The following is a 25,036-nucleotide window of genomic DNA, read 5'->3' as shown; positions in this document are numbered from 1 at the left end:
TAATCAATAATATTGTTTGAATAATCTATATTATTTGATTAATGTGAAAATGTAAAAACATAATTTTACACTTTAAACATTGTATATATAAAAATTGTTTATTTAAAATTTTTATACAAAGTTTAAAGTCTAATATTAAAGTGTAGTATTCAACTACAACTTACCTGAGAAACCAATTATAGATTTACTCTTTTATATATATATATATATATATATATATATATATAAAACAGTTAATTATTAAATACATAAATATATATATATATATATATAAGAAGAGAAACTCCTATATGTTATTAGGTACGTAATAATATCATATCTTTTTTTTGTGGTATTGTTTAGTTGGGGTATTAATGCATTTTTTATGATATGCATGGACCTCATTCTTCGATCTTCCCATTGCGTATGCTCACTGAGAAGTTTCTGGCAAAAAAACCAAAAACTTTCCTTTGTAGATCTACAAAAATCATCCTACTGAGTCGACAGGAAAAAGCTATGGAAGTTTGCTGTCCAAGTATGGAGTGAATACAAATCTGACTCAGGCAATTGCGTCTCTGTATGATGGAAGCGTTGCATGTGTTAGGGTAAACGGTGGTTTTACGGGGTGGTTTGATATCACAAAAGGTGTTAAACAACGCTGCGTAATGTCACCGTGGTTATTCAATCTATACATGGATAATTGTATGCAAGAATTGAAATAGGTGGGATTGGGCGAGAATTTTAGTAATCTGAAAGTAGTTGCATATTGTATGCTGATGATGCGGTGCCGGTTGCTAATAGTATGGATGATCTACAGTCTCTCGTGTCTAGGATGAACGAAGTATGTATGAAGAATGAGTTAATGATGAATGTAAGTAAGTCTAAAGTAATGGTGTTTGAAAGAGAGAGTACGGAAACAGTGTGCAATATAATTGTGAATGAGGAATACTTGGAGCAGGTGGATGAGTTTGTGTATTTAGGAAGTATGTTTACGAGAGATGGGAAGGCTGACAGAGATATTGAAAGAATGGTAAATGCAGGTAACTTCGTTAATAGAGGACTGAACGCAGTTGGTGCTAACAAAAAATTGTACAAAGAGGCGAAGTTACCAGTCCACAATGGAGTGCTGGTACCTACCCTGATGTATGAAAGTGAGGCATGGAACTGGCAAAAAAAGGATGAAAGGAGATTGAATGCTGTTGAAATGAGATCTCTGAGGCGTATGTGTTGTAAAACCATGTTTGATCGTGTGAAGAATGTGGAGATCCGCAAAGAGTAAAAGGCTGATGTAAAAGTAATGATTAAGATTAAGAAAGGGACGCTTTGATGGTTTGGGCAAGTAGAGTGAATGAGCGAAGATAGGAGTGTAAGGAGGATATATGATACGCCATACGCCCGAGGAAGACATGGCACGATCAAGTGAATCAGATACTCGAGTCAGGCCATGTCAAGAGTCAGAATAAAAGAAGAGTATGTATGAGAAGATGGATGAATGTGAATGAGGCAAGAAGTGTGTGCCAAGACCGAGTCGTTTGGCGGTCCGTCCTCTTTGCCTACCCCTGCGGGGAAACAGCGTGATGGTTAGTTAGCTAGTTAGTTAGTAACAGTTGACCACACAGTTAAAGCTAACTCTATATGCTTTCAGTACGAATGCAAAGTTTAGTTGTCTGATAATGAAATAATACTTTATTTTCGTGTTTAAACACGGTAATAATGGCAAATTTCAACAAAAAGATAATAATTAGACGGAAATGCGATAAGAAATTTGATAAAAGAATTAATTGACAATTGACTTGGTAATCCGATTTCTCTAGTTATTATGAATGTCATTTGTAGGTGTTAGCATTATCGCAAGGAGATTAAGTAAAGAGATCAACATAATGATAACGATTAAAACACCATCTTCTGTTCAGTTGGATGAAACCTTCACTCTTGAAATATTTATATACGGTTCCCAGTGTTAAAGTTTTTTTAACAATGTTTGTAAAGTTATTTGCGATTGTTTTGTGTATTGGGATTGTTTGGTGTAAGTAGCTCTTTGATTATAGCGTAGTGCTCAAAAGTGTTCCATCTATGCGATGTAAAAAATAATATTTAAAATTTACTACACTTCGAAATGAAACAACATAATTTTTATTAAAATCATGTTAATGTAACATTAAACCATTTTGTCTAATATTTAAACCGTATTGAAAGATGCATTACAGAAGCTGCAATTGTATTTACGTTTAATTAGGTAGGTCTATATAATATGTATTAATAATATATGTATATATAATAATCTGCCCATATGTATTCATGTAAGTTTTATTTTATTCTCCCATATGTATACATTTACACAAGAGCAGATATACACACACCACAAAATGCAGGACTTCTTTTATTGCGGTCACTGAAGGCCGCTTTGTTTCATGGTGACAAGCGGCCATCTCCTCCTAGATAAGGTTTTTATGGTTTTCCTTATTTCCAAAGGCGTATGCGGAGGTACCCCTAAAGATAAGCCATAGCCATACCTTTCCACACCTAACACAACATAAACAGACAAAGTACGCGTACATCGCCAAGGCAACTTATGGATTACTGTACAAAGAAAATATGCAATTTTGTAAGGTGGCGCCATTCTATTTATATAAAAAACATTAAATTTAAATTATTCATTTCTTCGTGTAAAATAAAAGAACCCATAAATTTAAAAAAAAATGTCCAATAAATGTTTCAACAACGCTTTCATTAAACAATCGAAACCGTTGCAAAATCTTTCATATATAATTGTGTTTGAAAAATAATTAAACAAATAACACGCTTTCGATTATATCTTTCAGGTGGCGATCATTATAGAATTGTTAACGGAACGCCTGCCGTAAAAAACGAATTTCCTTTTGTGGTGAGTATTTTTATTCATGCATTCAATACCTGCTAATAATAGTCCACTAATCTTGAACTATTTACCTCGAATGGTTACAAGAGGCAGCGCAATAACAACTTGTAAAAATATCTATTAAATGCGAAATTATATTTAAACACGTGAATGATTTATTAAAACTGTGTATATTTGTTGTTGATTTTATTCCACCACATTTACGTGAAATAAATCAATAATGGATTATTTATTAGTGTTTGTATGTATATAAAGCCCAAGGGGGATTTTAAAAGAAAATATTTTTCAATGATAAATGGAAAAATAGTAGATAAGGAATAAAAAAAAATTGATATAACACTATACTTGATTCTGAAACAAGACTCGTTACACTACTTAAGAGATAAGCCAATAGAAATATTTAGTCTAAATTATTTATCAAATATTGAAGATGTTCAATTTGGAGTAAAAACATGTAAATAATTAACTTTTTAAATGATTATTAGTAAAAGTAAGAAATAATCATTAAAATCGTGAGAAATTTGTAAATAAAAAAATAATAGGTTTTCAATCTTGGTGATTATGGTATGAAATATGTTGATGATTTCCAACCACCAAGAGTAGAAAAACCAAAGTATAGCACAAGACCAGTACAATATTTCCAACCATAAGAGAAGGGAAAAACTCCGGAAAATAAGTAAAAGTTTGTACACTAAAATCTATATAATGTGAGTGTTCCCTTGTTCTTATGGTTGGAAACTTTTGCACTAGTCTTGTGGTCTACTTTAGTTTCTCTACTCTTGGTGATTGAAAAACATTTCTGTTTTAATTTAGTGAAGTTTTTAATTTTATGGACTTAGTAAATAAATAATTTTCAACCGCGGGAAAAATCTGAAGATACTACGCCAATACACTCGAGAGAACGGTATCCACTACCATGGATGTTTTCAGTAAATGCTATAAGCGCCCATATTTCTATGTTCGACGTTTAGCTTAATGTCATAATGCGAAATATCAGCGGTACTCTGAAATCTACACCTTTGCCCTAGCTCCTATGAACTATACACTATGAGGCACCCTGGGTTCTCACTGTAAACGCTGGTCCTCCATCAGTAAGATAAGGTGCTTTCCCAGCCGTTGTGCCCACATTATTGCAGAGACGGTGATGTGTAAATGCTCTCAGACCTACATGTCTGAGAGCCAGCCAGAAGAATGATTAGTAATTGATCAATTAATTTCAGTGTTCGCAAATTGTGTTTTGTTTAGCGAAATTAAATGCCCACCTCTCATAAATGTGTTCCTCTAAAGTGGAGTCTCCTGCGACCGTTTACGCAAACATTACCACAAAAATTTGCTCAAACATGCAAAATGTTCATATTTTTATTTGCAGACGCAATTTTTGTGTTTACCGTTGCGGATGAAAACATTATCCGCCCGGGTGAAACGGGGAAAGAAAAGGGAGTGGATCGTTCCATTTGTTTGACAACCACCGCGCGGTGAGTTAATTCACGGAGCATTAAAAATGTTTGCACTAAGCGAGCTTAGTAATTATAAGTTTAAATAATTGTAAATAAATAATTTCGTAATGGACGATTGTTTCTATCAAGAATTTACCTTTAAATAAAGTCCATTAATTGTATTTTTGAAATTCTTAAACAGTTTTGAAAGTCTGAATTGAGAAAAATTGTATCGATTAAATAATAAATAATAATATATAAATCAAATAAATCAAATGCCAATTCGCATTTCTGGAGAAACATTTTTTTACAACTGTAAGTCGTATAATTAAAACTTGTTCTTAGAAATCGGTTTCAGAGACGCGGAAGCAAATGCCAAATTCAAATCGATATATGATTCATTAAACAAATTAAAAATTTCAAGTAGGTATGTATGGTCTAATTCAAAATCTGTGTTTTCTCTCTAATGTAACAAATACAACCTTATCGCTAAAACCGTAAGTATCTCTTCCCCCTCAAAACTAATTTTGAAATTTTTGGACTTCTACGTAATCATTTAGGTAGACGTCAAACATCAAGTATGTGGTTAGTAGATACGTTTTCATTACGGACCGCCAAATAAAATGTTTGTGACCACGCCCATCGAATCCCAATGTTTCAATAAAGGAAGGAAATGGAATGTGGACGAGAACAAATAATGTTTGCGATAGTGTTTGTGGTAATGTTTGTATAAACGGTCGCAGGAGAGCTGTTTTTGTCGAGTGTTTAAATAAATATTTAAATAATATAGCGATGTATTTATATTTCAAATTTTTTAATTAATAATACTGATATTAATTAAAAAATTATAATTATGATATTTTTTTTAATTAATAATACTGATATAACGTGTTAGTTTACTTATATTTATAAGTAAACTAACACGTTATATCAGACTTATTTACTTTGAGCCGCTCGGGATTAGGAAGATCTAAGCCTATTTGGAAATTTTTGAGTGAAATGGAAACAGAGGTTTTATTATCTTATTTTTTTAATAAACCCAGGTTGTGTTAAACATGAAGAGAAATATTGTTTATTTTCCATGAATGGAATTAATATTTCAGTAGCTTTTTCACCTTTGGTGCTAATATTTTCCACTGGTTTTGTAAGTAGATATTCTGATAAAATATGCGTCAAATGGCTGTGAAATCCTTGTTTGTGGTGTACCTAAATTATTTATTATTTTCAATTATTATTATTTTTTATGTATTTTTTATTTGTTACTGAATTTTATTGTATTGTAATTGTACATATATATACTAACAAATGCTGCCTGCATGGACACTGGAGGGGCTAGAGTCGTTCATAATTCAGCGCCCCTGAGGTGATATTTCGCAAAAGCGGCGCTATAAAAATCATCCAATAAATAAATAAATAAATAAAATAATCATTCATTGTAGGTACGTTTCATTATAAAAAGTTTTGACATGTACGATGAAGGAGGTAAACATTCATTTTCCTTCCCTCCAATACACCTAAATTTAGAAATGCGATTTTTTATTTTTTATTTTTTTTTACTGCCGGAAACCCGGGCGTTTATTGCAATTACATGTTTAATATAACAAATGTGAAAGTAACCCGCCTCACTAGAAGGTTTCTGTTCAGAGGCGGGTACATATATTTGTTTACACATACACATCCATTTTTTAAACAAATATAGACATATATCAATATATACATGGAGCATTCCATAAATAGTTACATTCATATTTAGTTAAAACAAAAGAAAACAGGAGTTTCGTAGGAACTCTAAATTTAAAAAATCTAAATCTTAATCTCATAATAATAACATATCAAAGAATAGTTTTAAACAACAGTATTAGGTATTAGGCATGCGTAAAACATAATGCAGTTTTAATAAGAAAGAGTAAATCACTATAAATGTACATAACACATGTTTGTAAATAAGGAATGAGAATGTATCCACGTTTCTACAATAATTCCTCAGTGCCTAATTCTAAAGTACCTTCTTTATTTACGTGTGATAAAGCGGAGGATTTCCGTTCCGTCGATAGCGCACGATATTTAAAAAACGTAATATTAATAATTTTTCTTTAGAATTTAATTGAAAATGTATGCATTCCATTCATAAACATTATCACTGCGCAGCGAAGGCTTATAGTATATTTTGTTTGAGAAAGCGATGACTAAATAGCAGCGTCAAATATGTAAGGCGCTTAATTTTTAAAGTTTTTTTTCCTTCTGTATTCTCTATTTCCACTAGGTTGTGCAACATTAACAATTAATGAAATAGGCAAGTTGTCTTCCGATTGTTTTTATTATTTTCATTTTGTAAAGATATTTATGTTTCAAGAACAACAAGTACCTAGTCTAATGTGTTGTTTTTAGATGTAACTATATAAAAATTAAAAAAAAAAACAGTTTCAATAATGTATTGTTTATTTCATTATTTTAAATAACAGCAACAACTACGGTACTTGCAACAACAAACTTTATATATAATAATATTGTGTATGTTTAAATATGAAACATCAAAAGTACCTCCCTAACGTATGTATAAAAGCGAAGCACTCTTTCAAAACAACAATCGATTGTTTTAGAAGAAAGACAGCAACAATTTTATTAATTCTTAAAAAAAACCAAACTAAAAATTTATAACGACACTTATTGTATCCACTTTTATTGTTTTAAAACAACTGTCATGTTTCGAATTCAATGTACACATCCTTCACCCACTGCATATTTTAGTCGATATTTGTAATTTAGTTACTAAGTATATATATATATATATATATATATATATATATATACGATATTAAGTACCTAGGCATAACAATAGACCAGCGTTTAAAATGGTCCCCACATATAAATATTCTGAACAACAGAATAAGGAAACTATCATATATATTTAGATGCTTAAGAGATATTTTAAACGAAAAATTACTTAGAACCACATACTTCGCTTTCTGTCAATCAATTATACAATACGGCATTATAGGCTGGGGCGATACATATAAAAATCAAACACAAACAATTTACGTATCACAAAAACTAATAATAAAAACCATATTAAAAAAAACCCTATTCATATTCGTCCGAACTTTTATTCAAACAATTTAAGATCAGAAAATTAAGTTCATTTTACTTCTACCATGCAACATTACAAATTTATAAAAACAATATTCAAAATAAAATTGCACCCTTTAAAAATAACAGAAATCTTAGACAAACGTCCATACTTCCTACTCATAAATGTAAAAAAACAATAGGACAGTTCAACCATGAATATCTCATACATTCTGGTAGTGAGTTAAATTTTTTAACTCACTACCAGAAAAAATTAGAAACATGAATACAAATATAAACGAATTCAAAAGCCACCTTAAAAAGTATTCCGAACAGTTGAACTGAATCATAACAAATATAAACCAATATAACAACACCCCCATACACACAAGCCCTGCTTATTTATGGGGGTACATCAAATACATATATTATGTAATTAATAACTGTACTATATTCAATATTGTGTAATGTAAATCATTTATCTTTTTTTACTAATAAAAAAAAATAATAATAATAAATAAACCCTGATGAAGTGAGCATTGCTTACAAAACATGTCGGTCATATTTAATTGATATAATTAGTTAAAAATGAGTGTCGTTTATTTTTAATTTTACATCATTTATCACATATTATATAAAATCTTCGCAAAAGCGAGGAGGCGTATGTCTATTTTTTAAAAAAGATTTGACAAGTTCCTTCTAGGTGAGACATTCAGAGTCAAAGAGATGCACAATTTATGATATCACCAAATTGGGCGACTATGACTAAGAAATAAATTGGCGGTGGAAAATAAATGTTTGGATTCGGGTGACACTTGTGCATTTTATAAAAAGTTTTTGATAAAGTTCAGAATAGTTTTTTATACAGACCGTAAGCAAATCATAATATATTGAATTTACATTTTATTACAAGGTAATGTCGACTGATCAGTATTTAGAATTGAAGAGGTTTTAGCTATGTTTCGTGGTCAGATCTGAATATATAACAATATTCCGACCTTCATTTGCTACCTACAACCTTTCCATTCAGCGCTCAGATTTTCAAAATTTGAATATAAAACATCAACATGGCTAAAGCGACTGCAAAGTTTTGTGTAACTTATATTTATTTATGTTATAATTGTGAATGTTTTCGTACAGTTAAGTAAATACTCACGTATACTTTTTTCGACAAATGCATGTTTTCCTTAAAAGATGATCTTGTGATTATATGTTCATAGGTCTCTATACGCAGCAGGCTGGGCAATCATGACTGTGGAGGGTCAATTCTTGACAAGGACACCATCCTAACTGCGGGACACTGCGTTTGCGGGTAAAACAATATAATATACCTGACATAAAAAAAAACGTTACTTCATTTTTTTTCTACTGGGTGTAAATCAAACGTTGTCAATGAGTACCAGCGTCGTTAACTTTCTTGAGCGATGCACGTAATCCTCCATGCACATTTAAAATAACTAAGCAAAATAAAAAATAAAAAATACCTTCTTCCACATAAACAAAATATACTAGGCAAAAGAGATGTAGCACGTAAGAGTACCGGCTGTTGCCACGACCAACTGCACTGGCTATCAAATCATCGGAGCCAATAAAAAGTCTATTTTGTATGTACATAGAAACAAAAAGGGACTACCCGTAGATGTAAATTGCAGTTTTTGGAGAGGTCTGCGGATTAGTGTCCGCATGGGTCAATGACCTTTACTGCTTTGAAAGTAAACTGTTGTCAACAATTTTAATAAGATCTAGGCCAAATATTTGTTTATAAGCTCAAGAAAAAAAAAATTATATAAAATAATTTTTTTAACAAAATATACAGATATACGGAAAGAAATTATCTTACACGGACCCGCCCACAACACACTTAAATCGGTATATTTCTCCAGTGGGACTGGCTATATGGGCTATATTATTGCTTGCTACAGGTCAACTTGCCACGGGGTGGGGGCTTGAGGTCGTCGGCTGCGGGAAGATGCGGGACGCGCGGTGGTTGCCATTGGCATGATAATGATTGGTGCTGAATGCCTCTCGCGATCGCGGTGACCGATATGGAGCTAAGATTCCATCCAATAGATATACATACCTTCACTTTATTCTACGAAGGATAATAAACGTACGGTCAGTAAATCAATCCGAGAGAATACCATTTTTACTCACGTCTCGCAATAGATCGCCCTCTCACAACTTTACTACGGAATGTCAAAATAATATGTTGATTGGGGAAATGAATTGGAAAGTCCTTTTAGATGCTTTGTTAGTAAATTTTTGCTAATAATTGGATTTCAAAACTTACAATAATACATAATATGGGAAACATTAAAATTATTCGTAATTGTCATGTTGTGTTATTATTTATCTATCAGAAAAAAAGAAGAATACAAATTTACATATTACAGATTTTTAAAAAGTATGTGTAATTTTTTAAGGTAGGTATGTCAATATTTGAGAGAAAACATAGAAGGTTCAAAAGATGTCAGATGAAAATAGTAAAGGTGATTTGCGGTGCTAATTTTTTAAATCTTATTCACTTTACAGAGGAATTAAAAGCATCCGAAGTGAATAGTCCTAAACATTTATTACTTTTGATTGATAAAGTAATGTTTTTAAGACAATATTTTTTTATGGATAGCACAAAGGATAACAAATTATTATAAGAAATAATTATTTGTCTGAAATACCCATACAAATTGAAAATATTCCCCTGGTAAAAATAAATGCCGCCGACCGAAATTGAATCCGCACTCTTCAGGCATAACAAATTATTGCTAATCATTTGTTATCCTTTGTGCTATGCATAAAAAACTTTGTCTGATAAACATTAAATTTTCTTAAAAAATAATAATACTTGACAAGTCAAAATATTTCACCAACAAATGTAGATATAATATGTCTCAACGCCATCTAGTGCCTTTCCAAATCCTTTCCTACAAAAATAAATCCGGTTGTTTATACGTAAAAAAATGTAACAGGCAATAATTGTTAAATGAAATACTAGCACATGTTGAATTATTTCGCGGATTGGGATAAGCCGACTAAGATTAGTCATCTAAAGCACCTGACCGGCTATCAGAGGGGTGCGGGTTCAATTCCAGTCGGCGGCATTTATTTTTACTCAGGAGATATTTTTCAATTTGTATGCGTATTTCAGGCAAATAAATATTGACAATGATAATTTGCAAAACATGTATTATGTTGCCTTTCAATGTCACTCACTTTATTAATGCAATCATAAAATTTTCCAACATCGTGAGACTAGCCTTAATTTCATCATCACTTCATAGATCGGCCTCATCTCCGCACATTTTTTAGAACTGATTTTTATTGATAACTGAAAAATACACAATGAAATTTTATATCTATGGCTTACATATTGTAGAGTTAACTCAAAAATGACAATAGTGTGACTTTCATATTTTTCTCCCGACGGCTAATAATACAATCTATCAATACGTTAAATACATAAGCCACGATGTACATTTGCTGATCCTAGTTTTTTTTAATTTTTAATATAATATTTCCAGATATTTGATTTAAGTTTGTGTTTCTTAGTAATTAACTTTAATTTCAGGTATACTGAACCCTTTCCAACCGTTCAATATGGCGTATTAAATATTTCCATTGATGGCCAGACGGTAATTCAGATGAAGGAAATAATTTGCCATGAGGATTACACAGTTTACAATAACGACTATGCGCATAATGACATCGCTCTTGTAAAGGTATGTATTTATGTACTGTGTACCGAGTTACAATTATTGAATATAATATTTCCATTGATGTCCAGAGGGCAATTCGGATGAAGGAAATAATTTGCCATGAGGATTACACAGTTTACAATAATGACTTTGCGCATAATGACATCGCTCTTGTAAAGGTATGTATTTATGTTCTGTGTACCGAGTTCCAATTATTAGATATAATATTATCAACTTTTCGACTGATTAACTTATACTTCCTGACCACAACATCATAAATACACAGGATTTATGTACACAGATAAAACATTCCTAGCCTTATTTCTATGGAATGATACTTTTTAGTGCTTTTTTTATTGAATAGTGTTCAAAGTACAACATGGTAAAGAATTTTTACTGTATACATTAATATTGAGAACTAAATTTGTGCGCACAATTTTCTTGGGATGTTTAGAGTAGGCCGTAAACGAAATAACTCTACCCTCAAATCTTAATTAAAAATGGCCTCATTAACTATCTCGTGTAAAATATCTCGTGGTTGAGGGGTAAGGCACTCGGCTGGAGGACGCGGGTTCAAATCCTGGCTTACGTATGCAAATTTTATTTGTGTTATTTCATAATTTAGTAATTTAAAATAATAAATAGAATATTTGCGGCACTTTCCGAAATGAGAGATACTCTCAATATCACCCTGGTGTAAGACCACCATTCAGAATTGAAACGTTGCTTGAAGTGGCTTAGGCCGTGTTTGGCGACTTGATCTGAATATCCAGGTACTTCCTCACTTTCCTCTTCTCCATCTCCTTCTCCTCCCTACTACTTTCAGCCTCACAAAATACCCTAATTGGGAATGCCATAGGGAATCTTGTGTGGTTTCACACTAAAAAAACAGAATTGCAATATTTTACATCAACAATTTATAGAATAAATTACTTTCATATAAACTTCAGGATTTTAATTAGATTTACGAATCCATAAATAATCGCTTTCATCATATTTTGTAAAGTTTTCATTTTATGGCTTGAACAGTTTTAGATTATAACACAGGTACATTATCCCTTGTGGGATATTATCCCATAAGTCGGTCTGTTAGCTTGTCGATTAATTATCAATTTAACAATCTCAATATGGGCATCGAACGGTGTTAATTATTTCAAAGTGAATTTGCGCTAAGCCAGTAAAGCTTTGATCGACATAGGGACATAATTTGCTGCCAAAGCTTTCGAAGAGATACATTTTTGTAATGAAATATATCATGAAATTTAAAAAAAAAATCCCTTGATTAAAATGGGTTTTTATTGTCAGCCACAAGTTTCATTAAAAAATGCTGTTTTTAAATGTTTTCATTTCTCCAATTACATAAGCTTTTGGTTTTTAACTTGCGGTGCAACGTTGAATTTAAAATAGTTTACAAAGTAATAGTAAATAATAAATAGCTTTTATTATTAAAAAAAGATACTATTAATTTATTTTAATTTGGATCATACAGAGGTAATTGACAAGTAATTAGCATAAAGACGAAAAAAAAAACAAATATAAATAAGTCATAATAATTAGTTAAAAACTAAAGAAGAGATGGCATTTGTGATATGGTACTTTTTTTAAAAATTGTTATGGTGCCAAATAATCTTTTACAACAATGAAGCTATATTATTTAGTAAGCAATTAAAATTATTATAAGGCTTTATTAAAAAAAACATGTAAAAGTTCGCGAAAGTACCTAAGTTGTGCGACAAAATGTCAGTATCAATATCTATATATTATTATAAAAATGGCAAGTTCATTAAGGCGATGCACTACGTCGTGTAATATTTTAAATTGAGCCGATATCAATAATAACCCTTACGTAGATGGCGATAAGGTTTAAATTCCCCCTTAACACCATCCGCCTGTTTTGTTTTATGCCAGAAAAAACAGGGCCAAATAGTGCCTTTTATTTTATTTTGTGGATGTTCAGGCATAAATATTTATTTTATTTCCGATCATTTTATAAATAACTTAATTTGCCACATTACACATTAAAATCATAACCGAAAGTGGGTTCGGGAGTAGGAGATTTTGAACTTTAAAGCAGTTTTCATATGCCTTATACATTATTTTTTTCTGGTCTTATTAAAAGACTTATCTAAAAAATACTCGATTATTTCAAAGGCCAAGATGTATTCTACTTGCAGTATTTAATAAAAGCATCTGAAACATTTCTAGGTGACCAAATTTTCAAACCAAAAACACATGATTTTGCATTACTACGTATGGCATCGCCTTAAGAAAGAATTTTGTCTGAGCTTCGTTGATGCGATTTCAATTTAAAACGATGACTTATCTCAAGTTTTACTTGACATCTCAAATCGCCAGTCGCCACGAAGGACATTTCATATCACAGTTTCAATATTCCTAGTGGTGACTTGTCGAGGCAATGTAGCAGCGTTGGCAAATGGCACCATGTGACCGTGCCCATTTGAACGATCGTGTCAATGTTTCAGCTTGTTTCACCGATGTTCCTGGGAGAGAACGCGCGTCCAGTGAAGCTCCCTTCGCGAGACTTTGTGGCGGGAGCATGGGCCCCGGCAGTGCTCATCGGGTGGGGACTTAACGACGTGAGTAACGAAGAATTTTTTTCTTCCATATCTATTTTATTTTATGCTAATTCCTCTACCATTCGGTTTGATTAGAGTATCAGGAGATCCAGAATCTTTTGTGCGATGGTCAAAACATCTTGCTCTGAGTAAGGAGACAGGATATTGTTTAAAAGATACCAACATCGAAGTACGAAAATACATTGATTATCTCCGTGGGAAAGCAGTGTGTTAATTTTTTAACAAAACCTAGGTCTTAGGTGTCGGTGAATAAACACTTCGGTTGAATATATTTTAAACTCTTGGGCAGTCTGTAAGAAGATTACAAAACATAAGTAGGTTTTTTATATTATGTTTCAAGATAACGAAAATAAAATATATTCCTATATTAAATAATATCATTGTTGGTTTCAGATAATTTTGTTATAGCGCAGATAATCCTCTTTGTTCGATCTTACTGATCTTTTTTATGAAATATGTACTTACGTTTGAGGCATTTTTTCAACAAATTCTGATAAAGTTGCCGAATTCCACCTCACGCTCAATACACCTGATTTCAACTTAATTACTACAAGAAAAAAACTATTTATGTCGGAGGAGATGGAAAAACTTGCACATGCAAGGTTATTGGATTCTTAGGTCGGATTATTTTAATCAGTTTTGCGTAAGAAAGAGACAAATCATAGAAGTCGCACATGATATTCTAAATTTAGATTTATAAAAATGGAACTTGAATGCATCTTTTACGAGTACCATTTGCCCCGACATAAATAGTTGTTTGGTGAAGTAATTAAGTTGAAACAGAGTATTTAAAAAGAAGCGTATTAGGCGTGAGGCGGAAATCGGTAACTTAACCTAAATTCACTATTATTGTACATATAAACATTTTATCTTTGTGTGTTTTTAAATTTAAAAAAATTGACGTTATTTATAAAAATTGTAATTTTATCTGGAGAGTTTCTCCTATAAAAGCTAGCACCTATTTCATCCAGTAACACGCAAGTTACAAATATCAGCAGACGTTGCTAATGCGGTTTCATTGTTTCGTATGGTTTTGACGTTTTACGACGGTTTTACTAGCGACATACATTTTCCCCAGGCCCTGTCTCAACCCCGAACCCACCCCTTCCTCATTACACATCGGGCTTTGCGAACTGTCAGTTCCGCTCACATTGCACCCGAGAGAAATTGAAGCTATTTAGTTGATACACACGAGCAAACATTTCCAGACGGCAAAGCGTTTCAAAGGCGATGCATAATATAACCAGAGATGTGCAAAATGGGTACCCAAAACCATTTGAAATGCAAAATGGAAATGGGTCAAAATTTTTCCATTTGAAAATGCTAAATGCAAATGGTTTTTAGAAAAGCATTTCAAATGCAAAATGCAAAATACCTATTTTCAAAATGCATTGATAATGCAAAATGGTTTCTCAGGTCAAACAATAAAATAATTAAAGAATTTCTGAACATGTTTGTCGTTTAATAATGGATATCAATGTAGAACAAATATATTACATGATGGTAAATCCAAAAACACCACGACTACAGATTATGAAACCACAAAAAATTTGCGCTGGACTAATGTTGCCAACGTAAAAACATAGAAACTTAGCAGTTAATATTACAGCGTCATGGCCCCATGTTCAGTTTTTGAATCAGTATTTTTTGTAATGGTATCACTAAATTGCCAGGGCTCCTTCCAGGGAGCAACTTGACAAATGTAAATTATCTCTCATAGCGAGGTTGAAGGACCGACTGATATTTGGGGCTTATGAAAAAAAGATGAGTGGAGATAGTAGGAAGAATGTTGCAAAAAAGCATTTAAAATGGAAAATGCATTGAGAAAAGCATTTAAAATGCAAAATGCAAAATGGTTTTTAGAAAAGCATTTAAAATGCAAAATGGAAAATACCCATTTTGCATTTTGCATTTCCATTTGAAATGGATTTATTTGAAATAAAGCACATCTCTGAATATAACGTTACGAACAGTCAAGAATGAACAAACACGTTATATACATTAATAATCAAATTACTTTGAGTCTTCGTTGAGTTGCTTAATGGTTTGAAGATATCATTTCTTCACTCCTGGTAATAGACTAATTTCTTTCAAAGAATCCGTTTCATGACGGTGGCTGTTTTAAAGGGTCAGTAAAGATTTTTTTTTAAATGTGAAATTATATAATTTCTCACTTTAAATTTAAAATTAATATAAAATATACGGTTTATTTTGTCCGTAGGTAGGCATTTAAGTAGTTACCTCTTATAAATATTATGGTGTCAGATGAAATATTTGATTTAATTTATCAAATTAGAAACAATTAGAAACATATTTTTTCACATGCTTATTACTAACTTTTACGTTAGGTGGTTTGAATGTGTAAGTGCTTTAAAACCTACATATTATATCAAAATCCAGACTAGATCAAGGGAACTTTTGATTTGAAATTTTCACGGCCAAAATCATTGTAGTGATTTATTATTTTGGTTATTATGCGGTGTTGCGCTACCTTCTTTTTAAGCCTTACTTTCCGAAACGTTGGCTAAAGAAGGAAGTAGCGCAACATGGCACAATGCCCCAAAAATAAATTACTTTACGGTAGCTTTTGCTTAAGACGTAAGTAGATATATAATTTTATTTTTGGGATAACTTAATGGAGTAAAACCTCAAATTGTAAAATTGAATTATTGAAGACAATATTAGCGATTCTTAAACGAAAATTTGAAAAAGAAAAAGATACGGTCACATCTAGGACTTGAACCTAGAACCCTTTTCTTGCCGGGGCACGGCTATACCAACTGAGCTAATGGGACCCTGTCTCCTCTGGTCATATTTAACTGTATCATACTTCGAATAAGAACTACCAATATTGTCTTCATTTTCTCTGCAATTTGTTTTACTCATTAAGTTATTCCATAAATAATATATTCATCCTAGAACTGCAGAAAAAGGTGTCACACATTAAAATTAAAATAATATATGTTTTTCTAAGACACTGTCTAGATTGTATTTAGTTCGGGTTGTATCTTACGATCATACATAAAAATATTTTTAGTAACACAATATGAACAAATTGAAATTTTAAAAATACTTGCGTACGAATACAAAATAGCCATCTCTGGCTCTTTGCGCAAAGTCAACAACCATTAATTATTTACGGTTCCATGATAAATCAACACATCGACAATTCAACATACCTTTAAAAAGTGATACATCATTAAAAACGATGAAAAAAATTAAACCTAACCTAACCTAACCTACTTAACCGACTTAATAAAGTTTTTGTTTCATCACTTTCCATGACTTTATACAACTTTTAAAAGATGTGATGAATTATCATTTTGATGATTTATCCGGTCACCATTATTTACATTATGTAAACGGAGATATAAATATTTTTTTAACTCATTTTAAACCCATTTTTAACACGGACTTAAGATAAATTAGGTATATTCCAAAATATTTTAAAAATGTAAAAAAAACATTACAGTAAACACTTAAATGCTGTGAAAATACACACCCATTAACCAAATAAAAAGGTTTCAATGTTCATTGAAAGATATTGTTTTAGAACTCCATCTTTTGTTTTTTGTCCTCTTCTTATTTACTTTGCGTCCAGAAGGCAAACAAATTTCGAGTCATAGTGGTTAGATACAAAGGAAGAGGTTTGAGGACCAGATTGGATAATTTCAGCCAAGCACCAGATTGATTTACATAACAATATTGTGATGGCATTTCAATTTGATTAGTATTCAAACATTTAAATAGTAGCAAATAGGTCAAGTAAGGTATAATTTGCTATATTTTACCATACCACACCCATAGTATAAACATTATTTATTTAATCCCCCCCTTCTCCCCTCCACAACCACCAACGCCCTTTCTTCTACACTGTTACATTACGTTACCTTCTGAGTTATGTATCTCTGGAAAAGTAAAAAAATAAAACAATTTGTCTACCTTTATGTTGTCTCATTTAAATTACGTATGACACATTTCTCTACTCATGTTTTTTATATAGTCACGTTTGAAAGCAGTTTTGATTGTCAACTTATATTTTACATGTTACATGAATAAGTAAATAAAAAATAAAATAACTTATTTCATCATATTCAATCATTCAACTACATATTATATTGTTATTATTTTGGTATCCGCGCCATATTCGAACACAAACGTCTAAACAGAAGTTCTGATGAATATGTATTTTTTTCTAAACCTCTCTCCTTTGGAAGTCCGTCGGAAAAGAAATGACTTCATTTGCTTCTTCAAAATTATAAATGGTATTATTGATTCACCTACTCTACTGCAACTCATTCCCTTCAATATCCCCTCGCAAAGACTCAGAAATAATGAACTGCTCTTCCTCAACCATCATTCGACAAATTATGGATATTATTCACCATTGTTCAGAATGTGTAGACTGGTCAACTCACGTCAAAACCTTAACTTTTTTGGGATAACTCTAAATGATTTTTGCCAGTCGCTAAACAAGTGACGGAATGTTAAGTGTCCTGTGGTCCTGACCCACGGCGTATTCTTGACTTGATTCGACTTGTCACTTTATTTTCTAATATTATATCTACCATATGTCTTTGCTTTCATGTACCTTTGTCTACTCCTATATTTTTCATTTTACTTTATTCGTGTTATTATTTTGTAATTTGGACGATGTCCGTTAATAAATAAATAAATAAATGTTTTAAATAGAATTGTTGTTTGTGTTTGTGCAGTTGTGTGTGTTTTTTAAAATTCTACCTCATTCTCTAATGGTATATAATATTATTGATTGGCATAAGGTAAAGTACTTCATTCTGAGCAAATCTTTATTTACGATGTGTCTGAGACATCTAAAGATGTGTTAAGTTATTTGTTAGTTTCCTCACTCTGTTTTTGAGTATGTTTATGTTTGTGGGCCATTTTTGTTCTATAGACTCAAGGATCTGTGCAGTCAAATCTCCAAAAGGTTAAGATTGAAATCATTCCGGAAGACTTCTGCGATGCCGCATATCCTGGCAGACTCGTGGAGTCCAATATTTGTGCCGGTCTGACAGAAGGAGGCAAAGGACAGTGCAATGTAAGTCTCAATCAATCTATGTAGTTTATCATTCACCGAATTCCTCTATCATTCATTCAATCAATCTATGTAGTTTATCATCCATTGCATTCCGAGGTTATCCCTGAGAAGTTTATTGAATCTGCGTATTCTCTTGTTTGATCTGTTTCATACCATTGAGTGTAGTGTACAGCGCCTTTAGGACCTCTGAACACTGCCTGATTACCACCTTTGTCCAATCCTCCATGAACAGTCAACCTGACAAGCATGTAAAGAGGAAGATATGGCACTACGGGACAGCCTTCCTTGGAGTGCGGTATGTTTTAGCTCATAGTACCCATCTGTGAAAAGGAGGGAGGTGGGAAAGTTAATCACATAAGCGATGGAATTCTACATTCCCTTCTCTGTAAAAATCGCCACAGCGTGTACAATGTCGTGGTTCGACCATCACTGTGCTGAAGCAGTCAGACTCATAAACATGGCTTATAATGCACTCCGGATAAAATGGCTCATTGGATTACCTTTCACAATACTGAAAACGTGCAAAAGATTCCAAAAAAACTCTAAATAGAGCAAAGTCTGCCCCAGCGGTAGCCGTTCTTTCTCGTCGCTCGCTGGTTCGATGAAGAGAAATTTCTGCAGAATTACTTTTCCACATCTGAGTAAGCCCAATGTTTGGCTGTTGAACTCGACCCGAAAGAAAGTAGAGTTTCTGGGAAAAAATTACGCGGAAAACTCAATTTTTCGAGATAACGGAGAGACTCAGAAACGGAGACAAACATTCCTGGGTTACGAATAACCTTAAAATATTTTAAATCTCCTACCACCAGAGTAAGCGGAAAATGTTTCTTGTGTCGTGATGGAGGACTTAGCCAGCCGAGTAAATGAACTCAGGATGCATGGGTAGGACCTATATGCGATGCTATCTCATCCACTGAACAGTCATCATCTCAACAATTAAATTTAGGAGCCACCTCTGTGCTGGAACCTTACAATACTTGATGCCCATGCAAAGGGCGGTCCGTCTGATTGACAATGCATTGTTAACTGATCGATTGCCATCTCTATTTCACAGATGTAATGTGGGTATATTGTGTCTGTTTTATCGGTATTTTATTGGCGCCTGCTCTAAGGAGCTAGCAGCATTGATCCCGGTACACCGTTGCACGTGCGTGAAACTAATGTTTTCTTTCTTCATATAATGTAGGCCTCTTCAAGACTTGCATTAATAAATAGCTTTATTCAATCGTAACCTTAACCCGCCTCACAACTTGTCATAAAAAATGTGACTTAACTTCAAACAATCATTGCAATCTTCTTAAAATTAACATAATCGTCAGTGTTGATTGTTCGCTTCAATCAATTAATGAAATTTTAAATCAATCATTTACGTCAGGGGTCTCCAAACTACGGCCCGCGGGCCGTATCCGGCCCGCCAGTGTCTTCCATCCGGCCCGCGACATCTTATGACCAGTGTCATCAAGGACCCGCGACAGCTAATGGCTAAGACCTTGCTCAGAAGGGGCGAAAACTCCGCGAATTTTTTAAATAAATATGCTCGTTGGCGAGGTACTTGGCACCAATACATTGCGTCCACAAGTATCGCGCGAATACATCAAGAGGATTTTTTTGAAAAATCTTTATTTGATTCGCAATGATATCAAGGTCTGAGAAACGAGTATCAAAAATTATCTTCAAAGCTACGTTATCTAAAGCTATATTTTCATCCCTCTGAAAATTCTATTGTCTACCCCCCCCCCTCCCTAGGACAGAAAATATGGGTGTCTAGAAATTAAAACGGTTTTGGCCCTCCGAACTCACTGGAGTAGTCAATGTGGCCCTCCGGCTGAAAAGTTTGGAGATCCCTGATTTGCGTCATGCCCGTGATGTCTAATCTGTGCTGCGCCGGCGTGACTGAACCAGACAAAAGTCAGTGAAATGTACCTAAACCTCAAACAATCAACATCAGTGATTTTCAATTAATCCGTGAAATCTTCAATATAACATTGAAATCAAACGTTGCGCTCACCAACGAAAACTTTATGAAATACTCATTTTCTTATATGCTCGTGTATTCCAATCTGAGGCAGAAGGATGTAAAGAAAAATGGAACGTAAGTCTTAGCCAAGCATTATCAAATTTCCTGTATTTGGAGAGAGTTGAAACCAGCGACGTGAGAGAATATGACAACATTCTCAGGAATTATTGGGTATCCAACATTGATTATTACACTTAACATAAAAACAAACGCTTCTTCATAGACATAGATAATGGAGGAACACGTAAGTACAATTACTTTTTTTTAAATACTTTAGGCCACTAGTGGATGAATTGTAAAATTCCCAAGCTTTCAAGAAATTTACAAAAGGTTTATTGATTTACACTACAACTATATTTGTGGTTTCATAATAAAATAAATAAAATCATAACGCTCATCTTCAGCAGGAAAAACAAAGATGGTGCCATAATATTGCTTTTCGAAATGGCGGCCTAGTCCTAAAAAAATGTAAACTGAAAGACAAATTTTTTTTAAACTTTCAAAAATACAAATAAAAAGTTGCTGAAAAAAATTCATAATGTCAATCGCATGTATCTTCATCGTATGAATGGGAGGTAATTTTTGTTCTATTAATTTAGAGTATAAATGTTATAACATAAAATAAAAAATATTTATTTAATAACGGTTAATTTAATCAATTAATTTAAATTTTTATTTTTCGGAATAACTTTATTGAGTAAAACCTCAAATTATAATATTTAAATATTGAAGGCAATATTAGTGAAACGGTCACATCTGGGACGTTTCCTTTTCTGATCTTTCTGTTTCAGATTTTCGTTTAGAAATCACTAATATTGCCTTCAATATTTTAATTAATTTAAAAGCTGAATTAATCGTGACTAAATATCTGTTTTGAAAAATGATTAGAGATTTTTATGTTAACAAAAATAATAAACCTGGATTGAGTTCTTAAAGAAATTCATTTGATTTTGTTGATAATAGAAAAAGCATGACTCCTTAAAAGCGAATTTAGAAATATTTTGGATCTTATCTTGGATTTGACGAAGCTACTTGTTTCTAGGTCATTTTTAATCCGGATAAGATAAAATCAATCAAAGCCAAGAATCGAAGATTCTTATTGCCTGAGGTGGATTATGGAATACGCCAGACATTGCAAAATATTATCCCGGTAGGTGGCTTTAAATCTCGAAGATCTTACGGTCACAGAACATAATCTAATTCTCAAACCCAAAGATTATATTAAACGAACTCTTATTCAGTATCTGAGTAAAATATTATCACAAAAAAATCCTAATTATTTAAAAGCGAAATTTTAATAGAAAAATCATCGTAAAAATGAATTAGAAATTTTTTTTACTATGCACCTGTGGCTAGTTTATAGTAAGACAAGAAACATATTTATGGAAGACTAGATTTAAGATATTATGATAGGTATGAAAAAATCTGTAATAGTAAACGATATATCTTCTATATATTTGTAATAAGCATTTACTTTGTGGCTCGTCATAATTTACAATAAAAGATATAAATTTGTTTTAGACCACTTTAATTTTAATTGTACTCTACCGGTTTCGGAAGCACCCTTCCTTCGTCAGGAGAATATTAAAACTACCTAAATTCTATTTTTTGTGTATATATCTGTCAACAATTTGTGTCATAGGTTAGTTTTAATATTCTCCTGACGAGGGAAGGGTGCTTCCGAAACCGGTAGAGTACAATTAAAATTAAAGTTGTCTAAAACAAATTTATATCTTTTATTGTAAGATATATCTTCTTATTTTTTTATTTGAATACCGCACAAGTGTCCTAACCGCTCCCAATCGTGTGGAGCCAGTGAGACTATGATACGAGAATTCCCCATCGGGGTAAGTTGTTGAGTTTGAAGGTAGTGGGAAAAAGGTTTTCTTATACCAGGGCGATATTGGGAGTATATTATTTAAGAAATGTACATTGTGAATAATAAAACTAGAAATGTGACAAATGTACATTGTGAATAATAAAACTCATTAAAAACAAAAAATGTCTAGAAATTGTTACATAGTGAATGCCAAAATAAATACAAAAAAATATATTATTTAAATTGTCAAAAAACACAATTTTAAAAACAAAACTTTCGCGGATGCTGTAAAATGAAACATTTTAAATTGTTTTTAACCTACCCAATAGGTTTTTGCTATACATACAAATACAAAAACATTATATAATTTAGAAAACAACTTTTAAAAATTTATACAAAATATTTATATTGATTGAATTGTTTCTGTGAAACTTATTTTATTATAATCTTTAACAAATTAAATCACAAAACAGTATTATTATCATTATTATATTATTATTATTATCCATATTATTGTAGCAATTCTATATCAACGTCCCAATATCACACTCCTATGCGACGGATTCAACAGCTAGGAAACAAATACTTCGATGTTGTTGATATATTTAGTACATCAATTTCAATATATAAGCATACCCTATTGAAGTTTTTTTCATCAAGTAGTGGAAGATTTTAATAAAGGTATTTAATTTGACTAACACATAATAATTTTGTCAACTGAAACAGAACAAAAATATTTTGGATTATTTATGTTTTGTGCCAATATACTGTGTAGATCAAGTTCAGTGAAATTTGGACATTTTTTGCAATTGTTTTAAATAGTCGTTTCCTGCACTATTTTCGTTTATAATTTCGTAAATATTTTTATATATATGTATGTAAAAGCCTTAATAGGCGTGATATAAATTAATCAAAAGAAATATTTTTTCTCAAAATTAAAATTTACCTTTCTTTGAATTTTCTTTTGACGATGAGTTTAATATAATGGTGAAGGGTTTATGCATATAAATTTGTCCCACGTTCTAATTTAATCTACCAATAATTTTATAATTATTGTTATCTTTTTTTGCAGGGTGACTCCGGCGGCCCACTTCTGGTGGACGGCTACCAAGTGGGCATAGTATCCTGGAGTGAGAAGCCTTGCGCCTCGGCTTCCCTCCCAGGGGTCTTCTCCAGGATTACTTCTTTCATCGACTGGATCGAATCACACAAATAGTGCTTTCTTGTTAAACTCTCCAATAAGAAATTGCAGTCAATTTATAAAATATATGTATATTATTGTTCACCTTCTTTTAATACCAGTATTTTTCTTATTTTTTTCACAAATATCAATTTCATAGTTAAAATAGTTTAATAATGTAATAATGTTTGCATTTTTCAAAGCCCGTCAGAACGATTGAAATTTGGCTAAGTACGCTTGATGTCAGTTCTGTGAAGCAACTGGCTAATGTTGATATAATAACAAAACTTCAATTGGACTTTCACAGAACTTGAAAATTAACTGTGAATTTTGAAGAATTGTTCAAATTCTCTGAAACAACCATCCTCAGTTCTAGCCATGCTGGCCTCGGAAGCATACCTTAGCCGGATCAATGTCAAAGTGCGTTTCACATACCCTACCAGGCATACGAAGTCGTGGTTTTCTAAGTAGCTACATTCTTTAAATTTAGTTTTCTTTAAGAAAAGTTCATTGTTTTCTTAAGTTTATTTTTTTTAACATTGCACTATTCACATCGTCTATGTGTCTAACTGCAGAGGATTTTAAAGCATTATTTTGATTAAAACCATGATTCCGAAAAAACTGTTATGTTTGATTCACTTAAATTAATTTTATTCTCAATTAAACTTTAAACCTACTAAATAATTAAAAAAATGTACATTTTAATATATTAATTTTAACTAAATAAAATATTTCATTTCAGTATGTTGTTTTTGATTTTCTCTATTAAAAGAAATATTGTATTCGCAACAGCCAAATTTACTCGTGTGAAAATTGTTCCATTTTAAAATAACCTTTATCCGCATTGCTTGTAGGTACCTGAATGTGGTTTGGCATAATGGATAAAATAATATAACGTTTGACCCACTTGCAGATTTTTGTTATTATGAATCATTGGTTACCTTCAACCGACGCCTGCATAAAGCGCTGATCCGCGAGAACTAGCTAAATGGGAAGGCTACACTATATTTTGGCCTTTTGCTAGTTGGGAGCTGCTCAGCGGGATGTGCTGGATTTGTCTGATGGAACCAATATATATACTCGTATGCGGTCTAAAATAAAAAGTTATTTGGTCGTGGAAACAAATAATAAAGGAAATTTTAAATTTATGGAATATTTTCAATTTATTTAGGGCAAATCCGTGAAAAATCGTGTAATAGTATAATTGTAGTGTTTGCGAACTGAATTTATTAAAAAATATTTGCCTCAGCATTATCGTCTTTTATTTTCTATTTAGGAGACGATTAGTAATTTATCGTTCGAATGAACACCGT

At 32.2% G+C, this 25,036-nt stretch overlaps 1 pseudogene; it reads left to right on the top strand.

Annotated features, from left to right (window-relative positions):
* Window positions 1-13,546: 13,546 nt before the first annotated feature.
* Window positions 13,547-23,759, top strand: LOC149409343 (chymotrypsin-2 pseudogene; annotated as a pseudogene).
* The last annotated feature ends 1,277 nt before the right edge of the window (window positions 23,760-25,036 follow it).

Source organism: Hesperophylax consimilis, chromosome 31 (genome assembly GCF_061612785.1).
Source record: "Hesperophylax consimilis isolate HC1 chromosome 31, BYU_Hcon_1.0, whole genome shotgun sequence".
NCBI lineage: Eukaryota > Metazoa > Arthropoda > Insecta > Trichoptera > Limnephilidae > Hesperophylax > Hesperophylax consimilis.
This window is presented reverse-complemented; position numbering and strand designations above follow the sequence as displayed.